Genomic DNA, 12,014 nt, shown 5'->3' with positions numbered 1-12,014 from the left:
TAAGGGGCGTAGCAGATCGAAGTCACAGAAGAGAGGAAAATCCAAATATCGCAAGGATATTGTTTGTTGGAATTGTCAGAAGAAGGGTCACTTCAGGAATCAGTGCACGGCTCCCGCGGCTCCAAAAGGAAAGAGTAAAGAGGATAAATTAGCTAACGTAGTTGAAGAAGTGGAGGATGATGATGCTTTGATTTGTTGTATTGAATGTTCGGTTGAATAATGGGTTATGGATTCTGGTGCATCATTCCATGCTACCCCTTGAAAGGATTTAATGTTAAATTTCAGAGTTGGAAATTTTGGTAAAGTTCGTCTTGCTGATGATGAGACTTTGGATATTGCGGGCATGGGAGATATTAATCTCAGAACCTCTTTGGGAACTAGCTGGATGTTGAAAGATGTAAGGTACATTCCTGGACTGAAGAAGATGTTGTTATATGTGGGTCAGTTAGATAAGGAAGGGTATCGAGTTACTTTCAGAGATGGACATTGGAAGGTTATAAAGGGGAATCTAGTCATTGCTCGTGGAGAGTAAAAGGGGACTTTATACATTGTTGAACAATCTAGCTATGAAGCAAATGCAGTTGCTGATGAGATTAAGTCTTCAACTTTGTGGCACCAAAGGCTTGGTCATATGAGCGAAAAAGGTATGAAGCTGTTAACTTCGAAGGGGAAGATTCCAGAGTTGAAGAATGTGGAAGTTGGATTCTGTGAGCCATGTGTTCTTGGAAAGCAGAAACGTGTTACTTTTGCAAAATCAGGGAGGACCCCCAAAGCTAAGAAGTTAGAGCTAGTTCATATAGATGTATATGGTCCAACAACAATTGCGTCATTGGGTGGATCTCGCTACTATGTCACTTTTATTGATGTTTCCACTAGAAAGGTATGGGTTCATTTTTTGAAGAATAAATCAGATGTGTTTGCTACTTTCAAGAAGTGGAAGACTGAAGTTGAAAATCAGACAAGTTTAAAAGTGAAGAGTTTGATGTCAGATAATGGAGGTGAATACAGTAGTGATGAGTTTAAAAGTTATTGCACCGAATTTGAGATTAGAATGATTAAAACTATTCAAGAGACACCACAACAGAATGGTGTTGCAGAGCGCATGAATAGAACCTTGAATGAGAGGGCCAAGAGTATGAGATTATATGCAGGATTGCCAAAGATGTTTTGGGCTGATGCAGTTAGCACAGCTGCGTATCTCATAAATAGAGGACCTTCAAGTCCTTTGGGGTTCAAGATTCCTGAAGAAGAGTGGCAGAAAAAAGAGGTAAATCTTTCACACTTGCGAGTTTTTGGTTGTTTCTTATGTGCGTGTTAAAGATCCCGACAGGGACAAGCTTGATCCGAAAGCAAAGAAGTGTATCTTCATTGGTTATGGCTCAGATGATATGGGTTACCGTTTCTGGGATGAACTGACTAAGAAGGTCGTTAGAAGTAGAGATGTTACTTTTAATGAGAATGCAGTGTATAAGGATAAGCTTGTAGTCGATTCTGAGTTTACAAACAACCTAAGAAAGAGGAAGCAGTGCTTGAAGATATTAGAGAAACAGATCTTGCAGGAAATAGTGGGAGTTCGGAGAATGTTGATGACAGGGTTCCAGTAACTCCACAGACTGAGATAAGAAAATCTAGCAGAAATGTGAGGCTACCACAAAGATATTCTCCTTTAGCATATTATATATTATTGACCGAGGACGGGGAGCCTCAGTGTTATTCAGAGGCAGTACAAGTGGATGATTCAGTTCAGTAGAAATCAGCCATGGATGAGGAGATGAGTTCTCTTGAGAAGAATGAGACTTGGTCTTTAACAGAGTTACCAGCAGGAAAGAAGGCTTTATAGAATAAGTGGGTGTTCAGGATCAAAGAAGAACATGATGGCAGCAAGAAATACAAGGCAAGGTTAGTAGTCAAGGGTTATCAACAGAAAAAGGATATTGACTATACCGATATATTTTCTCCAGTTGTTAAGATGACTACAGTTAGAATTGTGCTAAGTATTGTGGCTGCAGAGGAGTTACATCTAGAGCAACTAGATGTTAAAAGTGTGTTCTTACATGGTGATCTTGAGGAAGAAATCTACATGGTTTAGCCAGAGGGATTTCAGGTAGCTGGGAAAGAAAACCTTGTTCGCAAGCTTATAAAAAGCTTGTATGGTTTAAAGCAAGCACCGAGACAATGGTCCTTGAAGTTTGACAGCTTTATGATGAAGAATGGGTACACGAGGAGTGCTATGGATCATTGTTGTTACTTTAAACAATTTGATTCATCTTATATCATATTGTTGTTGTATGTTGATGACATGTTGATAGCAGGATCAAATATGAGGGAAATCAACAGGTTAAAAAGACAGATGTCTGAAAAGTTTGAGATGAAGGATATGGGTGTCGCAAAACAAATACTTGGTATGAGCATCATAAGGAATATAACTGAAAGTACTTTAAAATTATCTCAAGAGAAGTATGTTGAGAAATTGGTACATAAATTCAGTATCCAGAATGCGAAGACCAGAAGTACGCCGTTGGCGAGTCACTTTAATCTCACAAAGAAGCAATCACCTAAAACGGATGAAGGCAAGAAAGATATGGCTAAGTTCTTTATGCATCTGCAGTTGGTAGTTTAATGTATGTTATGGTGTGTACAAGGCCAGACATTGCTCATGCAGTGGGAGTTGTTAGCAGATTTATGTCTAATCCAGGAAGAGAGCATTGGGAAGCAGTCAAGTGGTTGTTACGCTACTTGAAAGGCACATCCAAGGTTGCACTATGTTTCAGTAAGAACGATGTTATCTTGGAAGGGTTCTCTGATGCAGATTTGGGTGGATGTTTGGACACAAGAATAAGTACAATGGGTTATATTTTCACTTTGGGTGGCACCGCAGTTAGTTAGATGTCTTGACTTCAAAAGAGTGTTGCTCTTTCAACCACAGAAGCAGAATATATGGCTATCTCTGAAGCTAGCAAGGAGATGATTTGGTTGAAGAATTTTCTTGAGGAATTGGGAAAGAAACAGGCGGACAGTGCTTTGTATAGCAATAGTCAGAGTGCTATTCATCTTGCAAAAAATCCCGTATTTCATTCTAGGATGAAGCATATTCAGCTGAGATATCACTTTACAAGAGAGTTGATAAGCAATGGTACTTTGTCCTTGAAGAAAATCCTTGGTTCAAAGAATCCTGCAGATATGTTGACTAAGGTGGTTACGAATGAAAAGTTGAATCTTTGCATAGCTTCAACTGGCCTTCAGAATTGATTGATGAGAAGGCGCTGCACTAGTTAGAGTTATTGATTGAAGAATTGATTTTACTAGACTTACAAGAGTGAAGTGAAGATTGATAAGTGGCATTTTATACCACTTAGAACGTCTTATAATGGCTTGAATTGATGTCTTGAAATCAAGTATTTTGTGTATTTGATGCGTTTTTCTAGTGTTTGTACATTTCAGGGTATTAATTGTATTTCTGGAGAGATTTCATCAATAATAAGCCTTGGCATGTGTTTGGCATTGCAAGCGGGAAGATAGGAGCAGATTGCAGCGAAGAAACGGGAGAAAAACATAGCATTTTCCAGAAGGGGTCTGAACGCCCGCTCAGCTCTGCTGAGCGACCGCTCAGGAAGCTGAGCGCCTGCTCAGGAAGCTGAGCGCCCGCTTAGGAATGCTGAGCGGCTGCTCAGGGACGGAAAATTAGAATTATTATTTTGGACTCCTAGTTCTGTTTAACTTCCAACTTCTGAGATATCTGGGATTTATCGGACTCCTATATAAGTAGTTTTCAGAGACGTTTCAAAGAGGTTGGATCGTAGTATTAATCGAAGAGCGAGGAGATAAGGAAGAAGACTGTTTTAGCACACCGCAATGAAGAGGAAGCATATTTTCTTGTGATTCTTTATTTCGTTGTAACGTTGGATCCTAGTTTTCTTTACTTTGAACCTATTTACTCTTGTGACGTACTCTGGTTTAATATAAGTAGTTTTAGTTATTATTATTGTGTGTTATTATCATGTTTTCATATGAACCCATGATGACGATGAGTGCTATCATGGGCTAATCGTGATCATGGGGTCGTAATAGGATTTACTATAGAATTCTTTAGTTAGTTGTTTAATACCTTAGTGTGTGATGATTGTATGGTATCTAGTATTGGTTGTGCGTATTCGTCTTATGTGCGTCGTGAACATATAAGATAGGGTGTTAATCTCTTGTGAAGCGATGGTGGATCTTGGGATTTAGAACTTGCCATGCTAGCATAGGTTCATGTACGAGTATGCATGATTAGTGGGTAACTCTAACCGTTTTATTCGCCCTGTGTAATCAAAAGGAATAACTTGTGCTTAAATCGTTATGTTGTCAATTTCTGTAGACATATAGGGACTCAACATAATTGATGCCTATTCAACTTCTATCTTAATTGTGGATGTTTGGTAGAATGGTAATAGTACAATAAAAGTTGGCTTTTATCAGTTTCGTGTTGTTCGATTAACATCATCACTGTTGCATGCTAAGGGTAATAACAATGACTATTAAAGAAAGTAGTAATAAAGTTGTGATCTCATGTGTGTTTTAATATTGTTAATTCAAGTGTTAATTAAGTACTTAATTCTCGTAGTTAATTGTAGTTAATAATTAGTAAATCAAATCTAAGTGTTATTGTTTTAACATTGAGAAGTAATCATACATTGGTGAGTGAGTGTAATTGAACATAATTAGTCTGAGTCTCTGTGGGAACGAACTAGAAAGTATTCTATATTACTTGCGAACGCGTATACTTGCGTGTGTTATTAGCGCGTGTTTTTGCCCTAACAAAGATCAGCCAGACTCCAAGTGGGAGATTGTTGGGTTTTGTGGAGTCTATTAAATAAGCCGATGAAAATAGACTATTCAGATTCAGATTCAGATTAGTTTATAGATTAGTCTACTTTTCAGATTTGGATTGTAATTTTGATTTAGGCCTAGTTTCTTCTCTTATAAATACTCATGTAATTGTAAAATCATAACACAACAAATTGTGAGAGATCAATACAAAATTAGTGCGGCTTGTGGAGTAGGAATTTCCAAACCGCGTAAATCTTTATCTTGTGTGATTGTCATTTATTTTCTTGTTCTTGTTTATTTGCTTTGGGTTTTGCTTTCGTTGTTGTATACTCAACACTTAAGGTACTTGAAAATTCTTTTCACAGCTATTAGATGAGGTTCTCTTGGATTAGCCTGAAATCTTGCACAAAGACAGGTAGCATACATGATATCAGGTCTACATGCAGTTAAATAGAGTAAAGAGACAATCATACCTCTGTAGTTAGTAATATCTACTAATGAACCAGTATCTTTATCTAACTTGGTTACAGTGGCCATAGGAGTGGATGATGTTGAACTGTCTTGCATTCCAAATTTCTTGAGTAAATTTCTGGTGTACTTGGATTGACAGATAATAGCCCCTTCTTCATTTTTCTTGACTTGAAGGCCCAAAAAATAACTAAGTTCTGCCATCATACTCATTTGATATCTTGACTGCATTAGTTTCACAATTAACTAAGTTGGCTTTTATCAGTTTCGTGTTGTTCGATTAATATCATCACTGTTGCATGCTAAGGGTAATAACAATGACTATTGAAGGAAGTAGTAATGAAGTTGTGATCTCATGTGTGTTTTAATATTGTTAATTCAAGTGTTAATTAAGTGCTTAACTCTCGTAGTTAATTGTAGTTAATAATTAGTTAATCAAATATAAGTGTTATTGTTTTAACATTGAGAAGTAATCATACCTTGGTGAGTGAGTGTAATTGAACATAATTAGTCTGAGTCTCTGTGGGAATGAACTAGAAAGTATTCTATATTACTTGCGAACGCGTATACTTGCGTGTGTTATTAGCGCGTGTTTTCGCCCTAACAAGTTTTTGGCGCCGCTGCCGGGGACTCGGCGTATTTGTTTAGTTTATGTACTTACCATCAGTGGTCATTAGGACTCGGTGATTAAGACGTGTTACTTATTGTTTCCGATTGTGTTTCAGGTACTTTAGCGAGCGTTTATGCAAACATGTTCTCGTACTCGCAAGAGGATTTAGATACGGCTGAGGAGACAGATGAAGTTCTTGATATTCCGGAGAAGATAGATTTTGAAGATTCGGATTCAGGAAGTGAGCAGAAAGAGACAGTAATCATGGGTGATCGTATAGTTCCGGCAGATCCAGCTCTTATGGACTTTTCTCGGCCTAAAATTGATGACATTCAGTCTAGCATCATGCACCCGGCTAATGAGGCCAATAACTTTGAAATCAAGTCGGGCACTATTCAGATGGTGCAGAATTCTGTTTCTTTTGGAGGTGCTGCGACTGAAGACCCCAACATGCACATAAGGAGTTTTGTCGAGATCTGTAGTACTTTCAAATATAATGGTGTGACTGATGAGGCTATCAAGCTGAGGATTTTCCCATTCTCACTGAAGGATAAAGCTAAGTACTGGTTACATTCTGAACCAGCTGGGTCTATCACTAATTGGAAAGATCTTGCGCAAAAGTTTCTGGTGAAGTTTTATCTAATGGCGAAGATTGCGGCTATGAGGAGTGCTCTTACTCAGTTTGCGCAGCAACCTACAGAATCTATGTGCGAAGCTTGGGAGCGCTACAAGGATATGTTGAGAAAGTGTCCATATTATGGAATGCCTGATTGGATGGTGATCACTGGTTTCTATAATGGTTTGGGGGCCCAATCTCGGCCTATGCTCGATGCAGCAGCTAGAGGCGCCTTGTGGGCCAAAAGCTATACTGAGGCTTATAATCTTATTGAGACTATGGCTGCAAATGAGCATCAAAACCCAACTCAAAGGATGATGCCTGGGAAGGTAGCAGATATTCTGGAAGTTGATGCAGCTATAGCTATTGCAGCGCAGCTCCAAGCGCTGTCTGTGAAGGTCGATTCTCTAGCCACCTATGGAGTCAATCTGATAGCTATGGTCTGTGAGCTTTGTGCAGGTTCTCATGCTACGGATCAGTGTTCTCTTGTTAATGAATCTGTTCAGTATGTGACCAATTATCAGCGACCGCAGCAGCCTGTGCCAACTACTTATCATCCTAACAACAGAAATCATCCAAATTTCAGCTGGAGTAATAATCAGAATGGTATTCAGCAAACATATCAGCAAGGCGTAAGTAAATAGTTCAATCCACTTGAATTCCAGCAACCACAGCATTATGCTCAAAGGCAATCATATCCTCAACAAGGAGGTGCAGCTCCACCCTCTAGTGCTGATTTTGAGGAACTTAAGTTATTATGCAAAAGTCAGGCGGTCTCTATCAAGACCTTGGAAAATCAAATCGGTCAAATAGCCAATGCAGTGCTCAACCGTCAACCTGGCACACTTCCCAGTGATACTGAAGTGTCGGGCAGGAAGGAAGCTAAAGAGCAAGTCAAGGCTATTACCTTAAGGTCTGGAAAAGTTGCTGATGCTGAAAATGCAAAAGAAGGAGAAGCTGAAGTTGGTGATGAAGAAGCTAAGCAAAAGGAGAAAGCGGCGGAACCAAGGAAGACTACTGTTGAACACACTCTGCCTGAGGGTAATACAGGGGAGAAACAGCTCTATCCTCCACCACCTTTCCCTAAGAGATTGTAACAACAAAAGCTGGATAAGCAGTTCGGTAAGTTTCTGGAGGTGTTCAAGAAACTTCACATCAATATACCTTTCGCTGAGGCTCTGGAGCAAATGCCTAGTTATGCGAAATTTATGAAGAGTATTCTTTCAAGGAAGGTGAAACTGGACGACCTTGAGACCGTTGCTTTAACGGAAGAATGCAGTGCTGTGCTGCAACAAAAGTTACCTCTAAAGCTTAAAGATCCAGGTAGCTTTACCATTCCTTGCACCATTGGCAAGTTGTCTTTTGACAAGTGCCTGTGTGATTTGGGAGCAAGCATCAATCTGATGCCGTTGTCGATCTTTAAAAAGTTGAATTTTCCTGATCCAAAGCCCACCTACATGTCTCTACAATTGGCTGATCATTCTATTACATACCCACGAGGCATAGTGGATGATGTGCTAATAAAGGTGGATAAGATCTTCTTTCCTGCAGACTTTGTTATTCTGGATTTCGAGGAAGATAAGAAGATTCCCATAATCTTGGGGAGACCTTTCTTGGCTACAGGCCGTACCTTGATAGATGTGCAGAAAGGTGAACTTACTATGAGGGTACAGGATGAGGATGTGACATTCAATGTATTCAAAGAAATGAAATTCCCTACAGAAGATGAGGAGTGCTTAAAAGTGGATTTGATTGATTCTGCGATTACTTCAGAACTTGATCATATGCTAATGACTGATGCATTAGAGAAAGCCTTAGTGGGGGATTTTGACAGTGATGATGAGGATGGCAATGAGCAACTACAATATCTAAATGCTTCTCCCCGGAGGCAAAAGCTAGACATGCCATTTGAATCTCTTGGTACTTCTGACCTCAAAAATGCTGAAGGAAAGCTCAAACTATCTATTGAGGAAGCACCTACCTTGGAGCTTAAACCATTGCCTGAACACTTGAGGTATGCTTTTTTAGGTGATGGATCTACTTTACTTGTTATTATTACATCTGACCTTTTAGGTAGTGAGGAGGACAAGCTCTTGAGGATCTTAAGAGAATTCAAATCGGCTATTAGATGGACTATAGCAGACATCAAGGGGATCAGCCCTTCGTACTGCATGCATAAAATTCTGCTAGAGGAGGGTAGTAAGCCGACTGTTGAGCAACAGTGCATACTTAATCCTATCATGAAAGAAGTGGTGAAGAAAGAAGTTCTGAAGTGGCTGGATGCAGGAATCATTTATCCTATTTCTGACAGTTCTTGGGTGAGCCCCGTGTAATATGTACCTAAGAAAGGAGGTATTACTGTTGTAGAAAATGAGAAGAATGAGCTCATCCCCACTCGAACAGTCACATGATGGAGAGTATGCATGGACTACAGAAAGTTGAACAAGGCCAGGAGGAAGGATCACTTCCCTCTTCCATTTATTGATCAGATGCTTGACAGGTTGGCCGGTCATGAGTATTATTGTCTTCTGGATGGTTATTCAGGGTATAATCAGATATGTATTGCACCAGAGGATCAAGAAAAGACTACCTTCACTTGTCCATTTGGTACGTTTGCTTTTTGCAGAGTTTCGTTTGTCTTATGTGGCGCACCGGCCACTTTTCAGAGGTGTATGATGACTATATTCTCTGATATGATTCGAAATAATGTCGAGGTGTTCATGGATGACTTCTCCGTCTTTGGACATTCGTATGATGAATTTTTGAATAATCTTCGTGCAGTACTCAAAAGGTGTGTGGAAACTAATTTGGTGCTCAATTGGGAAAAATGTCACTTTATGGTGCGTGAAGGCATTATTCTTGGGCATAAGGTTTCTAGCAAGGGTCTTGAGGTGGACAAAGCCAAGGTGGGAGTCATTGAAAATCTTCTACCACCTATTTTTGTGAAAGGAATCCGTAGTTTTCTTGGTCATGCGGGTTTTTATCGGCGTTTCATCAAGGACTTTTCAAAGATATCTAAGCCGTTGTGCAACTTGCTTGAGAAGGATGTGCCTTTCAAATTTGATGATGAATGTTTGACGGCATTCGAGACTCTCAAGAAGAGTTTGATAACTGCACCAGTTATTACAACACCTGATTGGACAGAGCGTTTTGAGATGATGTGTGATGCGAGTGATTATGCGGTGGGCGCAGTTCTTGGGAAGCGCAAGAATAATCTCTTTCATGTGGTCTACTATGCTAGTAAGACCTTGAATGGAGCTCAAATGAACTACACCACTACTGAGAAGGAGCTCTTGGCTATAGTCTTTGGTTTTGAAAAATTTCGATCTTATTTGCTTGGGACAAAGGTGACAGTGTTCACTGATCACGCGGCCATTCGCTATTTGGTTTCCAAGAAGGATTCGAAGCCCAGACTTATTTGTTGGGTGCTCTTGCTACAGGAATTTGAGTTAGAGATCAAGGATCGAAAAGGTACTGAGAATCAAGTAGCTGACCATCTCTCTAGATTGGAGAATCCCGAGTCTACTTCACACGATAAGAATTTGATCAACGAATCTTTTCCGGATGAGCAGTTGTTCGCAGTTCAGGAGGAAGAGCCATGGTTCGCAGATATTGTGAATTATCTTGTCAGCAATATAATGCCTTATAATTTGAATACAGCTCAAAAGAAGAAGTTTCTACATGAGATGAAGTGGTATATGTGGGATGAACCGTATTTGTTTAGACAGCGAGCTGACCAGATCATCAGGAGATGTATCTCATTATGTGAGATGGAGGAGATCTTACGAGACTGTCACTCTAAAGTTTATGGTGGACATTATGGTGGTGGGACATTATGGTGGTGAGATGATGGCAGCTCGTATTCTGCAAGCAGGTTTTTTCTGGCCTACTTTGTTTAAGGATGCTCATCAGTTCATTTTAAGGTGTGATCGTTGCCAAAGAGTGGGAAATCTTACGAGAAAGGATGAGATGCCGTTAAATGTGATGCTTGAAGTCGAGGTCTTTGTTGTTCGGGAAATCGATTTCATGGGGCCATTTGTCTCGTCCTGCAATAATCAGTACATCTTGCTGGCAGTCGATTATGTCTCAAAATGGGTAGAAGTCAAATCTCTGCCGACGAATGATGCAAAGGTAGTGTTGAATTTTCTTCATAAATAGATTTTCACAAGGTTTGGAATGCCACGAGTAATCATAAGTGATGAAGGGTCACATTTTTACAACCGTAAGTTCACTTCTATGATGCAGCGCTACAATGTGAATCTTCGTGTTGCTACTGCCTATCATCCGCAAATGAATGGTCAAGCGGAAGTGTCTAATAGAGAGATCAAGCGCATTTTGGAGAAGGTTGTTTGTCCGTCAAGGAAGGATTGGTCTTTAAAGCTCGATGAAGCTGTTTGGGCTTACAGAACAGCATATAAGACTCCACTTGGGATGTCCCCGTTTCAACTTGTGTATGGTAAGGGATGTCATTTACCTGTGGAGCTTGAGCATAAGGCCTATTGGGCATTGAAGAAGTTGAACCTGGATCTAGATGTAGGTGGAAAGAAGCGAATGCTTTAGCTAAATGAATTTGATGAATTTCGACTCCAAGTGTACGAGAACAACAAAATGTACAAGGAAAAGTGAAAAGGTGGCACGACAGGAAGTTATATCCTAAGTCATTTATTCCAGGGTAGCAAGTTCTTTTATTCAACTCTCGTCTCCGACTTTTTCCTGGGAAGTTGAAATCAAGGTGGTCTGGACCTTTTATTGTCAAAACTGTGTTTCCACATGGAGCGGTGGAGATTTTTGAGAATGATCCGGACCAAACATTCAAGGTTAATGGTCAGCGTTTGAAGCATTACTATGAGGACACGGCAAACCAGGAAGTGGTTAGTGCCGTTTTATTGTTAACTTGATTAAGGTACGCTACGTCAAGCTAATGACGAAAAAGAAGCGCTTCTTGGGAGGCAACCCATGATTTGTTGTTACAGGAACACTTAGAAGTTAGCAACCTATCAAAAACCACAAAAAAATCAAAAAAACAGGGCAAGAATTTTTTTTTTCCAGTAGACCCCTGAGCGCCCGCTCAACTCTGCTGAGCGACCGCTCAGGGCCTGACTGGAATTTTTTTTTAAGTCTTATAAAATCCAAAAAAAATCTAAAAAATAAAAAAACAAAACACAGCCCTATTACCCACGACCTATTTCCCCATTATACCATATTTTTAACCCTCAAACCCACTCCTAATCAAATTTTACCCTAATCTCTACCCTATATATATATACAACTATTCCAGATACTCCCCATACACTTTCAAACCTAAACTCTCTCCCATATTCAAAAACACAAATCTTAAACACTTTTTATCAATTTTGATGGCACCCAAGAGATCCAGGACTATTGATAGCATCAACACTGTTCCTACTACTGATTCTTCGAGGGGTACTGCTGCGAGGCCTCGTTTATTTGTTATGGCTGCTGAGGAGGAGTATATTAGGCTTCTGGGTAAGCCGATTTTGAAGGAGAGGG

General features: G+C 39.8%; 1 non-coding gene across 1 annotated transcript; it reads right to left on the bottom strand.

The window, feature by feature from the left end:
* Window positions 1–6,544: 6,544 nt before the first annotated feature.
* On the bottom strand, window positions 6,545–6,651 carry LOC141694441 (small nucleolar RNA R71). The gene has a single exon (XR_012563747.1). It is a non-coding gene; the product is annotated as a small nucleolar RNA R71 (small nucleolar RNA).
* Window positions 6,652–12,014: the final 5,363 nt, after the last annotated feature.

Source organism: Apium graveolens, chromosome 10, assembly GCF_009905375.1.
Source record: "Apium graveolens cultivar Ventura chromosome 10, ASM990537v1, whole genome shotgun sequence".
NCBI classification, from domain to species: domain Eukaryota; kingdom Viridiplantae; phylum Streptophyta; class Magnoliopsida; order Apiales; family Apiaceae; genus Apium; species Apium graveolens.
The sequence above is the reverse complement of the archived record's forward strand: the minus strand, read 5'-3'. Positions and strand labels throughout refer to the sequence as shown.